This window comes from Myxocyprinus asiaticus, chromosome 5 (genome assembly GCF_019703515.2).
Source record: "Myxocyprinus asiaticus isolate MX2 ecotype Aquarium Trade chromosome 5, UBuf_Myxa_2, whole genome shotgun sequence".
Classification (NCBI taxonomy): domain Eukaryota; kingdom Metazoa; phylum Chordata; class Actinopteri; order Cypriniformes; family Catostomidae; genus Myxocyprinus; species Myxocyprinus asiaticus.
In genome coordinates, this window is record NC_059348.1 from 8,382,724 (window position 1) to 8,397,229 (window position 14,506).

Below are 14,506 nucleotides of genomic sequence, written 5' to 3' on the forward strand. Positions count from 1 at the left end.
TTTTTATAATTATAGTGAAACGGCACGCTGTTAAACAGAATAACTATAGTGGACAATAGTGCAAGTTTTTCATTAGAAATCCAATATTTACTGGGCATTATCACACTGAGAAAAAAAAATTGCTTTCAGAGGCTTGGAAATAATGTGCATTTCAAACTGTTCTGAGACCAGTGCAGACAAAGAGCACGGTGGAGGTTAAGTCTTTTGCTTATTAGTCTGCAAGGGAGCATCCTGTATCTTTCCGATGCAGCCAAGTGCATTCACTTCAAACTTCCGGTCAAAAGTTCAGTTTCAGGCTGCAGATGATGTTAGGTCCATTCAACATTTTTGGCAGACATGGGACAATTGTAATCATAGATTCAGATAATTTTATTTTAACATGGTTGGCAGTGATTGGACGATGCTGGCTATTACTTTGAATCTGAATTATTTATGCTAACTACTGTTTGGTAAAATGTGTCAGCACTGGCTATCACAATTTGTTTCACAGTGAAAAAAAGAGAACATTGAGATTTTGTTGCCAAAGTCAAATAATTTATATTTGTTTAGTTTTGTATTTGTGGTTTTCCCAATACACATTGTTCCATAACAGCTTTACAGAAAATCAGCTGTAATGTCTGTAACGTCTCAAACACGAATAACCAACACTGCTGAAAACAATTTTTTTTAATCAATGATCTGACATTCTATTGATTGGTATTGGTACAACTTGGTACCCACTGTCCCCATATGTGGACATAACTTTTTAGGAAAACAATTTGCTCTAGAAACAAATTTTATTTTATTTGCATGTTTATTAGGTGCCACTAGTTACAAATCAAAAAGGAAATGGAAAATGCCCACAGTTGTCATGCTCTGGTCTCAGGAGGTTAATGCTGCAGAACATGTTTTGCATATCTTTACATATTTTGTAAATTTAATTGCTTTAGATAACATTATAATTTGCACAGTATTATATTATTTTTGTTTTGTCTTTCCAGCCATTTTTTATTTTACTTTCTGTCATTGAAAAATGTGGACATCAAACTAAACATTAATCTGCTTTCTTTATGTCCTCAAAGACATGTAGATCACATATACGGTATGCATTCAGCACTTCACTGGAAAATGTTGCTATTTTAACAGTAATTTCTACAAGAGGAATCCTGGTCTTTAAGTTAGATCTTGTGTTTGCAGATCATGTAATGGTCAAAGTACACTGCAGAGGTGACACGATTCTCTCCTGAAGAAAGGCTCTTCTTGCTGGCTTCTGACGCGAGTGTCTCTCGGGTAATTTAAGAGCTCAATGTCAATAAAAACAAAATGTTTCTAAATCTCTGCACATCCTTTTCATGCTTCTTCTTCTCACTTTTTCAGTGAGCTGCATCTGTTTCTCTTCCCTAATGACTTCATGACTAAAGTTACCAGAGATAGTGAACTGACTAAACTGGAGTAACATTAAAGATGTATTGACCCTGAAATTATCTTTGCTCACAATTAATATTTTGGACAGTAATTTTTTTTAATGAATATGTAGGTTACTTGATTGGGTGAAACTCTTTCCACATGAAGTGCAGTGGTATGGTAATCTGGCTAAATTTTAAAACATGTTTCAGTTTTCAAAACGCACTCTGTCCACACTGCCGTTTTCAAACATTTTCCAAAAGTTGCTCTTCCACACTGAAAGTTATGAAAACACTTAAATCCCCTTAATGCGCATGCGAAAAATAGTGGTTCAATGTATGGGCTGAAACCCAATCGTCTTCGTGTTCCACCGCCAGCCAGCAATTTCAAGTAAACTTCCCGTCACCTTTGAAGGAACACTATCAAATTGAACATCAGGCAAAACAAATACGCCATTGTTTTCAGATATCTTTGTTTTCCCTGCTCACACTACAACGCGAAGATGGCGTATTCACATTTATCCACTTGGGAGAAGCTCAGTTTTTGCTGGACAAAACGCATCTCAGTGTGGACAGAAGGACAAAACGTAGAGAAAAAGGTGTGATTTCAGGTGAAAGGCTTCTCTCTGGTGTGAATTCTGATGTGTTGCTTAAGATATATTTTATGTGCAAAACACTTCCCACATGAAGTGCATTTGAACTTCTCTCCAGTATGCACTCTTTCATGTGTTTTCAGGTTTTCTGATGTACCAAAAGTCTGTCCACAAAAAGAACACATGTGAGGTCTCTCATTTGCATGAGATGTCAGGTGTAACTTTAGATTTGATGCCCTAGTAAATGTCTTGCCACACTGAACGCAGTTAAACGGTTTTAGAATGAGAGCGCAGATGAAGTGTGAGATTACCTTCTTGTGTGAAACTCTTTCCACACTGAAGGTGAAAGACTTCTCTTCAGTGTGAATTCTCATGTGACGCTTAATATCTGCATTACGTGTAAAACTCTTTCCATAGTGAGAGCAGGTGAAATAATTTGTGTCTCTTGTTCTTCAGTTTCTTTTTAGTGAGAAATTATTTTCAGTCTTTGAGCCACTGAAAGATTCTTCACTAGTCATGAAATTATCAGATTTATGATCATATTTCTCCTCCACATCATTCAGTTCTTGCCTTTCCTCTTTTATTTCTATCAAGTCTAAAATAAAAACAGTAAATTGAGACAAAAGTAACTTGAGACAAATTTGAAAAAAAGAAATACAATTAAACACCAACATAACACCTGTAAGCAGCAAAGGCTGAGTATCTCCTTTATGTGATATTTAATGTGCTGAAGGTTAGTTCTCTCATTCTCATGTAGATTCTGGTATTATTTGTTTGTTTAACTATAATTGTACTGTTTCTATAATTTTCAAACAACAATTGCCAGATCTAGTGAACTGTATGAAGCTTTGTTATCTCAATTTCCTCAACATTCATGAAGAATTAAGAATGGACACCAACCTATTTGTTTCTCAGTGTCTTCATGTTTCATTCTGCATGGTTCTGTAATACTGATGTCTTCACGCTCCTCTTTGAAACACTTCATTTTTGCAATGTTATGTCCATAAACTTCAGTTGTTACACTTGGAGTTGTTTCTCGTTATATACCACCTTCTTTTCTTCACTTGTAGGATGGTGGAAATAAACACATTATTTATTGGTGAATTCCTGTGGGAGTGTCTTCCCTGCAGAGGTGAATCAGGATTGCTGTGTGATGTGGAGGGGCAGATCTGCCAAAAAAATTGACCAGATTCCTTTATTTATACAATATCCCATTGTTATAGGAAATGCCATCTCCCTTTTTACCATGTATCACCATAGCTAGGCTTTAACTAACTTTATGGCATCTAAAGTACCCACAACAATTATATGGATTAAAGCAGAGATTATTCAACATTCATTTGGCAGACACTTTTATCCAAAGCGACTTATTACATTCAAAGTATATATTTATTGTGTGTTTGGGAATTTAATCCATGACCTTGGTGTTGCTAGTGCCATGCTCTACCAGTTGAGCTACACGAACCACAATCATTAATTATAAAAATAAATAAAATAGCAAAGGTAGTCCTTTAGGGTGCTTTCACACTTGGTTCGATTGCTTGGACTGAATCAGCATTCGTTTCCTCCCCCTGCTGGTCTGTGTTCACATCATATTATTTGGGTCCGAACCGCAGTCTGATTGCATCATCAACGTGAGTATAAGCAGCAGCTGTTAACCACTGTAACTAGGTAACAACTATAGAAGATATCAGCTTCACTGTGTTATAGAGAGCAATAGTCTGGTTCCAGAAGTAAAAATCCCATTAATTTTATGCACAGACGAATAGATTTTTTAACGATTACTTACAATTCTTTAAAGGCAGATCTACTGTGAGCTCCGAGGTTGTTAATCGATGGTATATGCTCATGTTGAAGCCATCAGTCTGCGTTTTTCAAAACACAAAAACATCTGAAATGTTACAACAAACTCACCTAAACCTCACAGGGTAGCTACTTTTCTCAATTCCTGTATTGGTCAGATGGAATGAGGGTCAGAAATCAACTTTTTTTATTAAGAGACAATATTTGTCCCCTTGAATTGATTTCCTGAGGCATTTTTTTTACCTTTATAAAGGGAATTTTTCTAACCTCATAAAATGACTCGGCCATCCTTTTATGTCAAATCCTTCAATTTAAACAATTAATTACATTTTAAAATGGCATGTTTCAATAATTACAAAATTGGCACAAACAGGGCATGAATTATTTGGGTATTTTATTCCCAGCAAATCTGTGTGATTTAGAGTTAATTTTGACCCCTTAATAAAAAGGTTTTCGAGCAATGTGGGCAGGTGGGCTTCATTGCATTTATCTATGATTGGGAAGGTTAATGTTATTAAAATTAATTATATTCCAAAATTCAACTACCTGCTACAATCTCTCCCTGTAGATGTCCCCCTATCTTATTTCAAGCAATTTGATAGCATAGCGAAGTCCTTCATTTTAAATGGTAAGCGTCCCAGATTACATTTCAATAAGTTACATAGACCGATTGACATATGTGGGCTAGGCCTACCCAAGATTTTGTTTTATTATTATGCATTTGGTCTCAGACATTTGGCTCACTGGTCACTTCCACCTGAGAGAGCCCCTGCCTGGTTTTGTATTGAACAGGATGTTTTTGTCCCTATTTTGCCATTGCAAAGCCTTTCTATCAAACTAATCAGAGAAGTTAAATCACACCCCGTTATCTCGCATTTGCACTCGGTATGGACAAAAGTGTCCAGAGTGTTTAATTCGAGCATATGGCTGAACCCAAAATTATGTATTAATAAGTCCCCTTTCTGTTGGTCAGAGTGGATTGTGAGGGAGGTTAATACGCTCGGTGACCTATATGAGAGTGGAGTGTTGACATCCTTTGAAAATTTGGTTCAAAATTTTGGGATTCCCAGATCTCAGTTCTTTAGGTATTTACCGCTGCGTTATCTTCTCTGTTCTATTTTTGGGAGTAGCATACACCGCCCTAAAGCGGCAGATACAGGAGTGGTGATTACTACTTTTGGAAAAGGTCATGAGGCATCAGTTTATTACTCCCTCCTAATTCAGAGTCTGGGGGACGGAGCTTTAACTTCTATCAAGAGATTATGGGAGAAAGATTTATACTTTGTATTGGAGGAGGGAGTGTGGGCTAGGACTCTAAAACGTCAAGTCTGTATCTAGAGATGCAAGGGTGCGCCTTAAGCAATTCAAGATTTTACATAGATTCTATTGGACCCCTTCTAGATTGTATTGTCTTAAAGACACACCCACCTGCTGGTGATGCCAATCAGAAGATGGAGACACAACCCATGTTTTTTGGTCGTGTGTTAAGATCCAAGAATTTTGGTTGAAGGTTCAGAGTTTTGTGTGTGACGTGTTGGGCACTCGGGTTTCGTTTTGCCCCAGACTCTGTATTTTAGGCGATGGGGCGGTCATCAATATAGGGGATAAACACATATAAAATTGGGTTCTGGCCAGTGTTAAGACAGGCAGACAGATTGTTTTAATGGGATGGAAGTTGGCTGGAGCGTCCTCATTTCGAGAGTAGTGCACGGAGATGGGGAGGGTGCCAGCTTTCGAGGAGGTGTCATGTAGAAGACTGGGGATCTGGGATTCATTTGATGGGACATGGGACAGTTATTTGGTGTTTTAGGGGCTGTGGAGAGGCGTAGTTTTAGATGTGTATAATTATTATATTTTAATTTTGTGTGTGTGTGTGTACTTATGTGTGACCACGGGGATGTTCATTGGGGGTTGGAGTGAGGTTGGTGATTGGGGAGGGGTAGTAGTGGGAGTTAAATGTTGATTCAATGTATATAAGTTTTGTTTTTCTTTCTCAGCTATATGAATCAATAAAAAAATGTTAATCGGAAATAATTACAAAATTGCATGACCTCTAGGGCTGGGCAATAGGACGATGTAATCGCGAACATATGATGATCGACAATATTGGGAAATGGCAAAACCACGGATCTGGGAAGTCGCTAAATATATTAAACAGTGGCCAGGGTGTGAAACTAGCACCCGCCACCTGCAAAATGCGACAAGGCTGAATCCAGTTCACAAGCTCCTCATCCAAATGTATTTCATGCGTGGGTAATTTTGCTTATCTACCCCCAATAGGTGGGCGACATCTCGGAGAGACACATGACAAGAAAAGCTGTTAGTCACAAAGACACATGCTTGAAGAAACACACTTTATTATATTTTTAAGAACAGACAAAAAAGCCGATATTGCTTGTGTCTGATTCACTGTTTGTTCAGAGGCATGCAGCACGAGCCTGTCATATGGAACAAGCACATGCCGGCGTGCAGTGCAAGCCTGTCACATGGAACAAATGCATGTGAAGAGTCATCTATGAGAATTCTGCAAATTATCTCCGATCATCTCGGGAGGTGCTTTGAGTTTAGTTCACTTTATTTCCACACGATTAGCATGCATTGTGAATGCAACTCTGCAGGTTCAGTAATATATATCTTTGTATTAAAGAAACAAAGACGAAAGTGATTAAATCATAAAATAAGACACATTAACCTTGAACCAAAAATTGAGTTCTATATTCTTTTCTTTAGGCAGCATTAACATGTATTACCAAAACACAATACAAACACAAATTCGATAAGAACACACATTTGGCAACATTATTTTGGGAACACAAGGGAATTAATTAGGCTTTATTATTATTATGATTATTATTATCTTTACATTTATGATTGTCTTTAGTTCTTAATCTGTAGGCTATTAGTAATTTTCCACCTGGTGTCGTTGACGGATGCTTGCGTGATGGCAAATGGAGCCGTTGGAGAAGGTAATTGTTTAAATAAGGTGGTTAAATAAGATTTTTTGATCGCTTCATTATTTTATTGCTTTTTTCGGTTGAAGTGCAATTTCAATTTAGAAATGTCTTTTATGTTTTTCGTGTTTCAATAAATGAATTAAAATTTTAAAGCAAAATCAATAAAGCGAAAATAAATTCACCGACCCTCGGCAGGGGGGTTGACGATGTAATCGGATATCGCGATTATTGATAAAATAATTTTACATATCGCCCAGCCCAATTGCACAATGTGCATTGTTACTGAAAACTTTTTTGTCATTCACATATTTCCAAATATTTTAGCTATTAAATTACCAAATCCTACACAACAGATAGGATGACACATGGTCCAGATTTGGAATGGAGCTTATAAAATAGGGGCCTGGGTTGCTCGCCGAGTATTGACACTGATTACCACCCCTGGAGTCACGAGTTTGAATCCAGGGTGTGCTGAGTGACTCCAGCCAGATCTCCTAAGCAACCAAATTGGCCTGGTTTCTAGGGAGGGTAGAGTCACATGGGGTAACCTCCTCATGGTCGCTATAATGTGTGGTTCTCGTTTTCGGTGGGGCGAGTGGTGAGTTGTGCATGGATGCTGCGGAGAATAGGGTGAAGCCTCCACACAAGCCACATTATAAGATGCGCGGATTGACGGTCTCAGACATGGAGGCAACTGAGATTAGTCCTGCGCCACCCAGATTGAGGTGAGTCACTACGCCACCACGAGGATTTAGAGTGCATTGGGAATTGGGCATTTCAAATTGGGGAGAAAAGGGGGAGAGAAAAAAAAACAAGTATATCTGCAATGTATTTAAGTCTTAGGCCATTGAGTGATTTATAGACGAGTAATAGTACTTTAAAATCAATCCTAGATGTAACTGGAAGCCAGTGTAAAGACCTGAGGACTGGAAGTATTCGACCCTGCTGGTAATGAAAGTATGAACAAGTTTCTCTTCAGTAAGTCTAGACTGGATACAAAACATCTCATTCTCGCTTTCTGAGATGACAGGTGACTGATTTAGTTATTGCTTTGATTTTACTATTGAAACTAAGGTTTGACTCCAAAATGAAACCAAAATTCCTTACTTGTTTTTGTCTTTAGACCCCTGGAGTCAATGTATGTGTTCACCTTGAAAATGTAATCTTAGTTGCTAAATGCTATGACCTCAGTTTTTTCTTTATTTAACTGAAGGAAGTTTCAGCACATCCAACTGTTAATAGTGTCGTCTGCATAGCTATGGTATGTAATTTGGTTATTTTTCATAATTTGGCCTAGTGGGAGCACATGTGCAAAAATTGAGCCTTGTGGGACTCAACACATCATGGATGTCCAGTCAGATTCATAGCTACCTATGTTCACATAGTAACCCCTCCCTTCTAGATAAGACCTGAACCAGCTGAGGACCATCCCAGAGAACCCTACCCAGTTTTCCAATCTGCCCAGGAGCATTCATTTAGTTTACATTAAAAAAGAATTAAAATGATTAAAATGAACTCTATTTATTTGTTTATTTATATGTAAATTATATGTTGTTCTTAGTCTGATGTGCAAATTTCTCACCCGTAAGTTGGCGGTGGACAATGTGGATGTTCAGTACAGCAGTGTCAAGGAGGTGAAAGAAGACTTTCTTGTACCATTTGGTGGTTTTTCTGGTACACTCAAGAAAACCTTTCTTCATGTCAGCCTTGTCCACTGCCCCCATCTTTTTGTTATATTCCAGCACACAGAGAGGCTTCATCTTTCTATTTCTGGTGATGTGATCAACCTTTCCGGTGGCTGACATGGTGGATGGGTGGAACGTGGTAAAGAGGTGAACATCCCTCTAGTCATGCCATTTCACTGCCAGTTGTGTTCCATTTTCTTTACATTCAACCTGGCCCTTTGTCATTTTGCAGGTGAATGTTGGCATTCCATTCCTGTTGGCTCATACAGTCCCACAGGCTCCTGTGTCCAGAGACAGGAGGTGCTGGAACAGTGTGGTACTACTGTACCAGTTGTCCACATACAGGATGTGACCCTTTTTCAAGTACGGAGCCAGTAATGTCATGACAACGGACCCAGAGATCCCAAGGCCTTCATAGTGCTTGATGTCGGTGGTGGATCCTATGTATATGATCATGACCTGCACATAACCGGTGAACACATCACATTCTACAAAATGTTTTACCCCAAATCTGTGGTGAACTGGCGAAATGCCAGCCTACCCTTGAATTTCATCAGCGACTCATCGACAAACAGATCCCTGTAGGGCACAAAGATGTGACAAAAGGATGACGTGAAAGCAGTGAATATGTTTCTGATTTTTTGCAGGGGGTCGTTGATGTTTGCCATCGCATTGCTGGAGAAGTGTAGGCAGCAGAGCAGCAGAAGGAAGCGGTCCTGGGAAAACAAAGACCCGAACAATGGTGTCAGGAGCATGGGGTCTGTACGCCAATAATCACGAAGTGAGTTTTTTTTTTCACACAATTCCCATTAGGAGCACTATCACCAGGAATGTGTGCATTTCGTGAGCATTTGTTGGAACCCATTTTGCAATCTTCCCTTTCAATTCAGGTGGTGTTTTCTCCTGTAGCTCTGAGGCGCAGCGGTTTGTTTCCTCAACAGTTTCCTCAATTAGTTCCTCAGTAAGGAATATCTTAAAACATTGGACTTCACTGAGGGATTCTGGAGGGTTTTGCACGCCGCACGTCCGGTAATCAAAAGCAACCCCAGGTCCAGGAGGGTTAAAATAGCTGGTTGTCCTCCAGGAGGAAGAGTTCACATCAACTCCATTTGACAGTGAATCGACGTGGGCATGTGTATCTTCATTGATGTCAAGGGCTTCAATATTTGGAGGCAGATCCTCATCACTGTCACTTTCAAAATCACTTTTCTCATCAGAATTAAAAAAATATGTCCCTAATTTCTTCATTTGTCAGTTGTCTTCTTTTTCTGTCCACTGTAAAAGGATTGCCAGACTAGATGTATTAGTAAATGTATGATTAAAAAAAACAAAAAAAACATGCTAAACTGTGCTGAAAAGTGAATGTGTCCAAAATCAGTGTTGAGTGCGAGTCTGAGGTAAAAGTGACGTGGTGTTGACGTCACTTGTCAAAGGGATGGGAAAAAAGACAATAAAACATGATTGATGCCTCAGTTTCATTTTTATTTTTTTTTATATACACAATATCCATACATTTCTTCACTAGATAATGAAATATGTAACATTCTGATTACTAAATATATGAAAATAAACGTGTTTTTAAAAGTTTATAATGGTCGTATTATCATCGACAAGATAATAGTGAGTTACAACGGGTTACAGGTGCAGCCATGTTTGTTGACGCTGCAGTGGAGTCTGGAAGATTGTCCATCAGAGCAAAGAACAAGCAACACCATCCACTTCTCCCATTAAGCATACAAAAATGTCACTGGCGAACTGGGATAAAAATAGGAGTGGCGGTTAGACGCGAATAAAAATGACACCAAACACCGTGAAACTTCGCTTGAAAATTTTCTTTCTTCATTTTGTGCCGCTTTCATAGACATCAGTGTGTAAATACAAACTCTACTTATGTTATAAATATACTTTAGTAGTTATATGTAGGTCTGCAGCATAAAATAAACATTATGTGGTTGAAAAGACTGTTTGTGCACCAGTCCATAAATGACAACCGCTCAGTGAGCACCTCTCTGGCTCAGCACGAGCCCATGGCGTGAACACAGCTTTGAATGTGGCACATTGTAACTGAATCGCACAGGAGATGCAGTTTGATTGTACGCACAGGAGCCAGCTTAGAGTGATCGCACTGGTTTGATCATAAGTGTGAAAGGGTTAAAGTAATTTTAATGTAATTTTGGTAACTTTATAGAAAGGTTCCATTCCTTAACATTAGTTAATGCATTAGGTATCATGAACAAACAATGAACAATATATTTTTCAGCCTTTATTAATCATAATGTTAGTTAACAAAAATACAATTTTTCATTGTTAGTTCTTAATGCATTAATGTTAACTAATACAACTTTTGATTTGAAAAATGTATTAGTATATGTTGTAACTAACATTAAGTTAATTAGTAACTACAGTAATGTTGTTAAATGTTGTTAACAAATGGAACCTTTTTGTAAAGTGTTACCATAATTTTACTGTGTGGGGCATAAACATATAACTGCACAATACAACTTGCAAAAGTGTGACAAAGTGGTAACGGCCAATCTTAGTGTTAAAAAATCGGAGATCGGTATCTGCCTCAAATTTCCTGATTGGTGCATCACTAACTAACATCAACACATTGTGGGCATTTCATAACATTTGAAAGCCCTGAGTTTTGCACTAATTTTCTCCAGTACACAAAACAACAAATAAATGTTTTCAAAAATAAAAAAAATAAAAAATCAGTTTTGTACCATAAACAGCAAGGGTAATGATACATTATTCCTGTCTTTGGAAGTGCGATTAGAGCTTGTTGTTTGCAGTCCTTCAGAGAAATGCACCCTGTCTGTCAAACACATAGTGGGTATGTAAGCGCAGAGTCTCTGTGCTTGTGCTGCTCCAATCATGGACATGATCGGCTGAGGAAAATGCTTGTTCACATAACACTGAAGTTTACCAAATCTTTTACATGGATGTGTAGGTTAATCGAAAACCCCTAACTCTAACAACCCAACCCAAACTCATCAGATCTGCATGAATCATGTAAATGGCATAATTTGGGGGGGACCTGCAAATTTTGTTTGCAGGTATGATTGTAAAAGGTCAGGAACATCAGTCTACACATTAAAATATGCTGTCTTGTGCTGCACTCATCAAGTCTAACTTAGAGAGGCAAACACTGTATTTTGTTGGAATTCAGGGGCAGTACTTATAGATGGTGACAAAGTTTTCAGGTGAAACAAAACATCCAGGGTAAGTTAACAATTATCAGAATATCTATATCACTCTGACAATTTCATTATCATAGAGATAAAGAAATATTTGCACTTATGACATTACATTTACACTTGAATTAAAGTGACTGAATCATAAAAAATGGCCACCATTCAAAGAACGGGACTGACCTCCAAGAACCATCACAGACAAAAGATGATAGACCATGTTAGCATGCTAAACAAGTCTCAATTCACACACAGTCTAACTCCCAGCAAAGAGGACAAACAGGAATGCAACCATAGGTAGAGGGTCTCACAAAATCACAATGCTTCTTAAATGCCCAACACAATCTGTTTCACTTTAATTTTTCATGTGATGCTATGGGAAAGAAAGTGGAGCAATTGATATTGTAGTGACCCTTAAATTTGCAATACCACACGTCTTCTCATTTTACATGAATGTGATTTTTTTTTCTTCTGCTGAACATGGGTCACTTTTTGCACATTATAGTTTATTCAGTGTGTTTGCTTCTGTGTGTAGTGCCTCAAAGATCAGTCATCAAGCTCTCTGCTCACACATTCTTCAGGTTTTGTCACAACACTGGAATTTATGTTGACTTCAATGCTGCAGGAAATGAATTGCCTATCTTCACATATTTCATTGCTTTAGGTGGCAGGATAGTAAGCACAGCACCTTGTTATATAGCTTTGTCTTTTCAGCTATTTTTTATTTCACTTTTTATCTTTGAAATTTTTTACACCAAATAGCAATCAGTTTTCATAATGTCCTTAACTGCACTTAGCTGGTTAATTTTCCCATTTTCAAGAATAATTTTCACTTTCTTCATCCAGCAAGAATCTTGGACTGAAAGTTTTATCTGTGTTTGCCAGGTCAGACACAGCGCAGAAAGTCTATTGCAGAATTGCTGCAGGTCTTTACTGAAGACACAATACATTAAAGTGAATAGGGCCGGATTAAGGTGGTCCGGGGCCCCGGGGCTTACCGATTCACTGGGCCCGTTAGTCATCGAAGGGTTGAGGCGAAACGTAATCACTCGATGACCACGCACTACACGGACGGGTTTAACCTTCTCTGTGTTTACATCAGCATCTCCCGCTGAATGCATTTACATACGCGCCCTCCCGAGGATGGGGATAGAATATGGTTGAGTATGCCGTGACTGGGCACCACCCTGGGAGTTTGGAGCACCCCTGCAGCCGTGGGCCCCAACCCATGCATTAATACGGCCATGAAAGTGAAGCCCAATTTAAATTCACTCTTCTTGATGTGATATGCTAAAGTTTAATTTGGTCTTTTTAATGGTAATGACATCAAATCAGGAAGATATCTGTTATAAAAGGTTATCATTTAAATATGTCAATTTCTGTCCTTAACTTATTTTTTTCCCCATGACTTTCAAACTACAGCCACCAGATCTACTGACTAGCTGACTGAAGTTGTTACAATGAGTGCTGTCAGTCGTTTTAAAATTTGTAATCACGATTAATCACATAATGTTTCATAGTTAACCGTGATTATTATTTCTGTGTAGTATTATATTCCACTCATCGTTAAGTAAACATTTCTGCTATGTAAAATACAGTATTACTGTACTATAGCTAAACTGGACATAAAAACCTAACAATAATGTAATAAATGACATACTGTTTGAGCAGTACAGTAAGTGAATCTGAACTTTCACTTTTAATTTATGTTTTCCTCAATTGCACTACTATATATACCATTCATTGTAAGTCAATTAAGCATTTCCAGTAGCAAGATTTCATCTCAGAGTTAGGCACAAAAACCTCACCAAACCATTCCATTCTGATGAAATTGAGAGAATATTCTTCAGTATGTGTAGCATTCATATAACTACTGGCTAAAGCATTTCTAAAAGACTTGGAGACCGTTCAGAAAAAATAAATAAAAAAATGACAGCACAACGAATTGAGCAGATCACTGGTGTATTGACAATTTTTTTTTTTTTTTTAAACAGTTGAAATTCTTTTTAACTTAAAATAATTTGTAATATAATTGGACAAATTTGTAATAATTTGTGTTATTAGTTTGTTCATTATTGTAATATAGATGATCAAACCAGATTTTAAGAAAACTTATACATAAATGCAGGTAATTCACATACTTTCACATTTGCCACTGCATATGAACTGTGATCAGAGCGTCGATGGATCCTCAATGAGACAACTCCTATGCAACTTTTGTGCACTGAAATCACATTTGACAGTAAGCATTGATTTTGAATATGGGATGCAGATGTAAAAGATGACAATCAGTAGCATCTGTGAAAAAACACCACCACCTTATTCATTCAGGGCTACTATTGCAACTAATTTAGGTCTCCTTTACAGATTCCTTTAATCAAGTTTATTAAATTACATTGATTTCTTGGAATTTATGAAAGCAAACATAACCAGTTAAATTTCCAACAATTGGAAGGCATTGAAGGAGAACAGAATTTACACAGAAGGAAAACTACTTGGTCCATAATAATTATGAAAATGCATCATATTTCTTCCATCGTATCCTTAGTTTTAAAATGTGTATATGTCCATGGTGACCACATGTAGCCCACGTAAAACCATGCATGGCTTTTTATTTTTGTTAGTAACATTTACAGTTACACATGTAACCTCAGTTCCCTGAGATCAAGGGAACGAAACATTGCGACTTTAGGGCAGGGTCGGCAACCTTTTTGACATGGAGTGCAATTTTTTTTTTTTTCTGGTCAATGGCTGTGCCGACACAACCCAACACACGCGCGCATGTATGTGATTTGCTGACGTTTGAGTCCACTTGTGAAAATTTTTTATTTTTCATTACAAATTATAGTATCAGCGTCACAGTTTGAGTTAAAAATTTGAGCAAGACTCACATGT